We start from the raw sequence: 8,412 nt of genomic DNA, 5'->3' as shown, positions 1-8,412 counted from the left end.
GTCCAAACTGTGGCCCTCCAGCTGTTGTGAAACTACACATCCCAGCATGCCTTGCCATAGTTTTAGCATTCCCTAATAGCAAAACTGTGGCAAGGCATGATGGGACTTGTAGTTTCACAACAGCTGGATGGCCATAGTTTGGACATGCCTGCTCTATACTGTTAACCTGGGTACACACTGGGTGATATATTGTATTAGCTGTGCAACACTGCCGTGACAGATATATCCACAGATGTGGGGACTGAGGGTCAAAGTTAGACAGGCAAATTAAAAAAACGACCAACTGTGACATCAGGGCAATACACTGACTGGCTGATCAATAAGTGTATACCTCTTTTTTTTTTTTTGCTTCCCTAATATGCAGTGCTAATAAAGACTTGCATATTATGCGGTGTGTCCTATTAGCAATTGTATTTTACTGATGCTAAAGGACTCGCTTTGGGCTATACTATTTGGTATGCATCATATGGTTGACACATAAAAGGTCAACAACAGTTTCCTATATATATAAAAAAAAAAAATTGATACCAATGTTGACCCAAGAGCACGTGAACCCCTAATAAAAGCACTCAGGCCACTTTAGCATCCACTTGGACTACATTTGAGAATGGCCTTGTGTTAACCATTGCTATGTTGACCTTTTTGTCTGTCGACCTTGTGCATGGCAACCTTGATGCTGTTGACATGCCATCTGAAACCCATCCTGTTCACTCCAATGTGAGCATGCAGATCCTCAGATGCCGGCACTTATCGATGATTATGTTATGTTTGCCTAAGGTGCGTAAAGAATAATACCTTCACAGCTGTGAAAACACGTCGGTCCAGAAACTTATCCCGGATCTCATGGCAATGGGGAATTTTCTAGCCAGGTTTTGAGAATATGCTTAAGCACAGTTAAAAAAATAATAATTGCCTATAATTACTAATTATATAATAACCTTTTTACAAACATAAACTGGCTTGATAAATGGCTGTGCACCTGAATTTGTGAAACCTTTACATTTTAGGGGCTATATAAAGAATTCATAAAATTAACATTATGACAAATGTAATCTATAGGACATATACATAATTATAAGTGCATTACTAGTTATATATGCACACCTAATCCGCAGCACTTTACACAGACTATGTGGCCATTTACATCAGTCCCAGCCCCAGTGGAGCTTAAGCCTTGTACATATTGGGTGACTTTCATGTGAAAGCTGCTGAGGTGTACGGGGCAACAATGAGCAGAGTGCACTGCTGCACGCTGCCGTATTACCAGCCAATGAGCGACGGAGAGGACAGCTTTCCATAGTGTCCTGCTACGAAAAGCCATCCACCCCCCAGGGAAAATGGCTGGGCAGGGGGAAAATGCTCAGTGTGTATGCATTAAGCGTGTTTCAGCCCAGCTATTTTCCCCATCATCATTATCAGATACAATCTATATTCCCTAACACATCCTGATGCTGCTGTTAATTCTTTTGAGTGCCAGTTAAACTACCAGTATATTATTAAATAGTGGAAGAAAACTTATGCAATCACAGGGAGAATATACAAACTCCACACAGGGCCATTTTGGGAATTAAACCCATGAACTCAGTGCTATGATGCTAACCACTACGCCGTCCATACAACAACATGAAGGCGGCACTAGGAAAGGATGCAAACTCCCGAATGCCGCCTACACGTACAGCCGACTTATTAGAGGGATGCTGTTGGTTTAGCTGAGCAGACGGTGAGAAAGCTGTTGTGACACACTAAAACTGAAATACTTTTTCTACGTTGCTTCATAAATGGGAAGTGCCAGTGATGTGTCAAAGGTTAATATGACATCCTCTATAAGGAGATGAAGCTATTTGTAAGGAAGTGTTAATGTAAAGGGTTACTTTTTACCAGCTGCAGTGGTAAGTCAGGTTAAAATCATGAGTTTTGGTGTTCAGTGGTATATTTAAAGACCTATTTACATTAACTGTATTGTTAGCTATTGCTTACATGTACATTAGTATTACTGCAGAGGGCCCTCTACTAGCATCTAAGGGGGCATACATACAGGGCGATATGAGGGCTATTTATAAGTAATCTGACTAGATTGCTTGGATATTAAGCAATGCTTGCTTTGTGTGTATACCCCCTGGTGATGACTGCGTGTCACCATTGCCTGACTAGATTTATACTGCATGCAGTATAAATCTAGTCATCATGAGTGTTCTCACCAGAGAACACTGACCATTACAGATCAAGTGATCTGAGCTTACCTGCATTGCTAAGCACAGAGGCTCACTTGCTCTGTGTGTACAGGGCATAAGGATATGGAGGAAGTAGGGGTTGGCACTGGTATTAGATTAGTATGGTCATAGAGCAGTGATGGCTAACCTTGACACACCAGCTGTTGTTGAACTACACATCCCAGCATGCTTAGTTTTAGCATGGCCAAATAGTAAAATTGTAACAGGGCATGCTGGGATGTGTAGCTCAACAATAGCTGGAGTGTCAAGGTTAACCATTACTGTCATAGAGTAAACCAACATAAGGACTGCAATAGTAACGATTACCTGCAGTATTTGGTTGTCGGTGCTCCCAAACAGATGTTCAGTAATGTAACTGAAAGAGTGAGTCAAGGAGAGACTAGAAGGGAGCCAGTAAGGTTTATGGTGCACGCTTAGAAATAATAGACAATATATGTGTAGAGTATAAGAATTAACTTTTAATAGTATGACTAAACAATGTACATGTGTGATTTAAAAATATAACATAATAAGACAGACATCTATGGACAAAAAAAAAATAGTTAAATCAAATGGACTTAAATCAGTTTGTCTCAGTGACCATTGTCTGTTTTCCAGTTTTGGGGAGTAAAGGTTTGCTTCTTATATGGTACCAGTTGGTGGGTACTTGAAAATAATATTGGTAATAACGGAAGATGAAAAAAAGTATTTCGATGGCAGAAGAAGACCCATTGCTATGGAGAAGAACCATGTTGTGTCACTTATGGTTCTGTCTTCAGCGTCTCATTGTGCTTTTGCCTGACCAGCAATCCAATGGGAGCTTCCCGTGCTGCCCTCAGACTTCAGCGATCATCTGCACTGACACTGGTGGAAGAAGCAGCGGCATTAATCCTACAGGTGTTAGTGGGAACCCAGCGGCCAGACACGGAAGGGTACGATTTCTGTCCGCTACTCCTTTAATATATAAAAAGGACATGCATAAGGATACGCATACCGCTCACTTCCACTCCACTCATAAGTGCTGTCTATATTTTAAATTGAGAGGAGGGGGGTACTCATCAATGAAAAGCCTAATCAAGGGGTATGGGAGAGAAAAAAGGTTGGGAACCACTGATCTAGATTGTATGTGTGGTGCTGATATCTCAAGCATCTCATGCATCTTATGTGATTGTGCGGCATAAGATGATGCAATCGACGCGATCAACGAGATTGATGAGATTTTTACATTGCAAGCATCTCATGCATCTTATGTGTTTGTGCTGCATGAGATGATGCAATCGACGCGATTTTTACATTGGAATCAATGTAAAAAGGCTTCAAAACCCCAATTTTAATTGCTAACCCCCCCTCATGGGTGAAATGGCCCCCCCATTGTTGACGCCAACCCGAAGCGTGGCGAGCGGCGGCGGCGGTATGTGTCCTCTGACCTTTTCATACCCCCACTATCCACGTCGGCCTGGAGTTGATCTTATATAGTGTGGCGAGCCCGAAGCGTGGCGAGCGGACGCGGAATACATGTAAAGGAGTCCGCGGGGCTCGCCGCGCTTCGGGCTTGCTGCGCTCGCCACACTATATAAAATCAACTCCACGCCAACGTGGATAGTGGGGGTATGAAAAGGTCGGAGGACGCGTACCGCCGCCGCTCGCCATGCTTCGGTTTGGCGTTAACAATTGGTTATTGGGGGCTCACGATTTTTTATCTCATGCATCTTATGGATGCATAAGATCCATGAGATTAAAAAATCGGGTCCATCGCGTTGATTGTATGGCTTAAGTACCTTAACATTAAGGCATACAATCAATGAGACGGGCGCCGTGCTAGGAAAGCAGTACCTTTGTTCCTACCAGACAGATTGGACAGAAATCTTATAGGTGTGTACACAGCTTTACGTGCAGTGAAGTCAGCCATTTTGTTGACCAGAGCAATTGTTAGAACTCCTCTGTAGGTAACTGCTAAATAGAAAGCAAACACTATACCCCCCATCTCCCACGAAAACACCTCCAGTACACAAACTTGATTGGCCCAGCTTTAATTGGGGAATACTGTAACTAGTTACATTTAGAATATAGATGTTAGAGGTGTGGATAATTAGATTGTCTACTATCGGACATTAGGCTATAGGTTGACACGTGAAAAAGGTTGACACAGGAAAATTAAATTATATTTTCAGTTTTTATGTATCTATGTTGTCATGGACACTGTTTTAGTATACCACGCCCCTTCACATGGCTCGATGTACTGTACTCACCATGCTTCGAATGCGGTGCCTCGCTGCCATCGGCACACTATTATATTTTTCCTCTGTGCCTACTGGGATCGTGAAGTAAAAACATGTTTTAAAAAAATCTTGAAAAACTTGTTGACCTTTCTTGTGGCAACCATTGACATGACTACATTTTTCATTTGTCGACCTATTGTCTGTCAACGACTAGTGTTGACCTAGAGACACTTAACCACACAAGTTAGTGTCGTACCAGATATTCCATGGCAGAGAGAGAATCATATATTGTGTGTTAATTCTGTGATGTGTTGGAGACTACGGTGGACATCTATGTATGTTTAGGATCATTAGAGGGACATCTTTACAAACCGGACAGTCTGGTTCTGAAAGTTGATTTATTTTAGTATTTTTGTTTTTCTTCCTTGTGATTTATGATGGTTGTTAATGCCTGGGGCTGCATGTTTGGGTCATAGACACTTTTTGTTTGCAAATTTTTTTGTTTCCCATAATGAATAGTTTTATATCTGGATACACAGTAAATAGCGATTAATATTGGCATTGCTACGAAGGTGCATAAGCAGGGCTGTTAATAAAAATAAATGTCTTGAAACGCTTTAGATGCCCGATCTCCCGATTCCATTGAAGAATGTCCACACAGGGACAAACTAGTACAGCATGTGCAGGGTGCACACTGAACTGATGATCCTGCCGGGGTTCTGTCAGTGGGTACCAAGTTTTAGCTACTGTAAATACGCTTGAAGTAATTTTCAGCTGCTTTCTGCTATATCTAAATATAACATGTGTCTGCCCCTATCCTCACCGCAGCAGTAGTCTTCATAGCTTTTTACAGTATGTTTTTTTTTTTTTATGCAAAATGCTCAATGTATTAAACATGGCAAAAACACAGGTTATCAGAGCATGATGCCATATGTAGATGCTGTTAGGCATCGTAGTCTTTGGATATATCTCCGCCAGCCCTTTATTGCACATGTGCAGCCTGATTATTGCTCATTAGGCAAGCCTGGTCCTAACTCTGCATTAAGCTGGTTATCCTATCACTGTACTGAGCTCTTATTATGGCTAATGAGAATCTTCATATGTCACCATTGCTGCTGTACAGTATGCGCTCTGGAGAAATAACAGAAGATGACAAATCTGCACCAAATAACCAATGAACACTTCAGAAATGTTAAGATAGAAGGTGTTCTAAGACAAAGCATGCCACTTACTTGTTAGAGGTTTTGGTTTATGATATTTCTTTATTTACACTTATATAGCGCAGCAGATTCCATTGCGCTTTACAGTAGTAGACAGTGATAAGACAAACTGGGTAACAACAGACAGACTTGGAGGTAGGAGGGCCCTGCTGCAAGCTTACAATCTATAGGGATATAGGAGGGAAACACAAGGACAGGCACCAGTAATAGCATAGCAGTCCCACCAAGTTACAGTCCAGAAGAAAAGCTATATAATACATAAGTGCCTCAGAGGGTTATGCGTGTAGAACTTAAATATGATAGGCATGCCAGAAGAGGTGAGTTTTCAGGGAACACTTGAAAGGTTGGAGGCTAGTGGAGAGTCTTACTGTGCGTGGAAGCGCATTCCATAGGATGGGAGCAGCCTGATGGAAGTTCTGTAATAGTGAATGGGAGCTAGTGATCCGTGCAGAAGAGAGACGCTCAGCGCAGTGGTCGAGATGGGAGATATTTTGTGATAAGTAAAGAGTATGATATATGTATAGAGTAAATATATGCTGGTGCAGTATGGTTAATAGCTTTATATGCGAGTAGAAGTGTTTTATATTGAATACGGTAAGATACAGGCAACCAATGGAGGAACTGGCAGAGCGGATCAGCAGACGAAGAGTGTCTTGCAAGGAAGATCAGCCTAGCAGCAGCATTTAAAATGGATTGCAGTGGCGAGAGTCTGTTCTTGGGAAGACCAGTTAGGAGACTATTGCAATAATCAATGCGGGATATAATGAGTGCATGGATAAGAGATTTAGTAGTACAGGTTGAGTATCCCCTATCCGAAATGCTCGGGACCGCGAGCATTTCGGATAGGGGAATTTTCCGGTTTTTGGAATATTTTTTTTGCAGCCATACTTACCTGTCCCCTGATGGTCCCCGGGCGTCCCTCGGTGTCCGCGCAGTCCCCGGGCGTTCACAGCAGGCCTCCGGCATCTTCTCCTGGTCTCCAGCGGTCCCAGGAATGCATTGCGCGAGTGTGCGCGCGCACCGGTGACGTCACCGGCGTGCGCGCACACTCGCGCAATGCATTCCTGGGACCGCTGGAGACCCTGGAGAAGATGCCGGAGGCCTGCTTTGGACGCCCGGGGACTTGGTAAGTATGAAAAGAGGGTTAGGGGTTAAAAAAAAAAAAAAAAAAAAAATTTGAATGATTCCAAAAACCACGGTTTTTGGAATAATTCGGATAAGGGATGTCCGGATACCGGATACTCAACCTGTATCTTGTGTGAGAGATGGTCGTATTTTGGATATGTTTTTTAAAAGCATGTAACATGATTTGGAGACAGATTGAATGTGGGGAAGAAAGGATGGTAACTGTTCTTGGTTGGCGGGAATATAAGTAATACCGTTTTGGAAATTTTGAGTTGACTAGAAGACATCCAAGATGAGATGGCAGAGAGACATTCAGTGACTCGCCCCAAAACCACTGGTGACAACTCTGAGGTTGATAGATAGATTTAAGTATCATCCGCATATAAGTGATACTGAAATCCGAAAGAGCTGATTAGTTTGCCAAGAGAGGAAGTATAGATTGAGAAAAGCAGAGGACCTAAGACTGAGCCTTGCGGAACTACAACTGACAGAGATAGTGAAGAGGAAGTAGAGTCAGAGAAGTGAACACTGAAAGAGCGATCAGATAGGTAAGATGAGAACCAGGAAAGGGCTGTATCATTAAGACCTCGGGAGTGTAGTGTTTGTAAGAGAAGAGTGTGATCCACAGTGTCAAACGCAGCAGAAAGATCTAGAACAGTGGTTCCCAACCCTGGTCCTCAAGTACCCCCAACTGTGCACATTTCCAGGTCTCCCCACAGAATCGCATGTGACATAATTAGCTCCACCTGTGGATCTTTTAAAATGTGTCTGAATAATGAGTGCACCTGCTGGGTGACCTGGAAAACGTGCACTGTTGGGGGTACTGGAGGACCAGGGTTGGGAACCACTGATCTAGAAGAATGTCACGCCAGGGGTCTGAGTCGCAGAGACTGAGACCCCTGGTGGGGACCTGGACCGGTACCTGAACCGGGAAGGTTGTAGAGGACCCTTTCGCATGTGATGCGAGACAGTGCACCCAGAGCCAGTAATCAGACAGAGGTAAAAGTACAACCAGATTTATTATGCAGATGGTTGTCACGGTACAGGCAGTAAAGTATGCAATGGTGGAATATATACAGTCACTGTAGATAGCAATACTTTACAGCTGGGTGGAATGATGGAATCGATGGTGGAACATCGGATCCGGAATATCGGATTTGAAGAGGCAGCTGTGGGTCCGGAATGACGGACTGTAGTTGAGACTGTGGGTACGGAACAACGGACGGAAGCTGTAGACTGTGGGTCCGGAATATCGGACTTCAGGACCTATGGTGGAACATCGAATAGGACCAAGGTCCTGGAGCTAGGCTTGGATTGCTGGGCAGCGGATAATGGATCACGGAGATGGAATAACCGGACTTCTCAGGAGATGGAATACCTGGAACACACTGCAGCAATGGAGAACATACACCAGCAGGTAACACTTGCATAGACAAATGACAACTGAAGCACTAGCATTGATCTGAGAGCTCCTAGAATACTTATACCCACTGGGTGGCCAGGATTGGCCGGGCAGGTATGACAGGGAGATCAGATCAAACAGGATTGGACGGAAATGACATGTGTTTTACAAAGAAGTTTTTTGTTCACAAGGGTGCGCTCACAGGCGGGCAACAGATATATCAGAGATATAGAGGA

This window comes from Crinia signifera, chromosome 6 (assembly GCF_055691185.1).
Source record: "Crinia signifera chromosome 6, ASM5569118v1, whole genome shotgun sequence".
Taxonomy (NCBI): Eukaryota; Metazoa; Chordata; class Amphibia; order Anura; family Myobatrachidae; genus Crinia; species Crinia signifera.
This window is presented reverse-complemented; position numbering follows the sequence as displayed.